Below are 271 nucleotides of genomic sequence, written 5' to 3' on the forward strand. Positions count from 1 at the left end.
TATTGTAATAAAATTCTTTTTTTTTTATTGTGATAGTCTGTACTGCCTGGTTGAAAATGGCTACATTGTTTTCACTGCAAAGTAGCTTAAAACTTGGCTGCACTATGTGTGAGACCTCAAGTTGTACGATGGGACTAGTGGTCTTAGGTCCGCAATGATATCATACAGGCCTCTGTAGTCTTATCATTATGACACTCGCTGAGATTGTGGGTTCAATTCCCATTAGACTTTCAACTTTCGTTGATAAACTATGTTTGATACGATTTGTAAC

The sequence above is a fragment of the Anneissia japonica genome, unplaced genomic scaffold (genome assembly GCF_011630105.1).
Source record: "Anneissia japonica isolate Jap-2015-1 unplaced genomic scaffold, ASM1163010v1 scaffold288015_len651517_cov191, whole genome shotgun sequence".
In the NCBI taxonomy this organism is placed as follows: Eukaryota; Metazoa; Echinodermata; class Crinoidea; order Comatulida; family Comatulidae; genus Anneissia; species Anneissia japonica.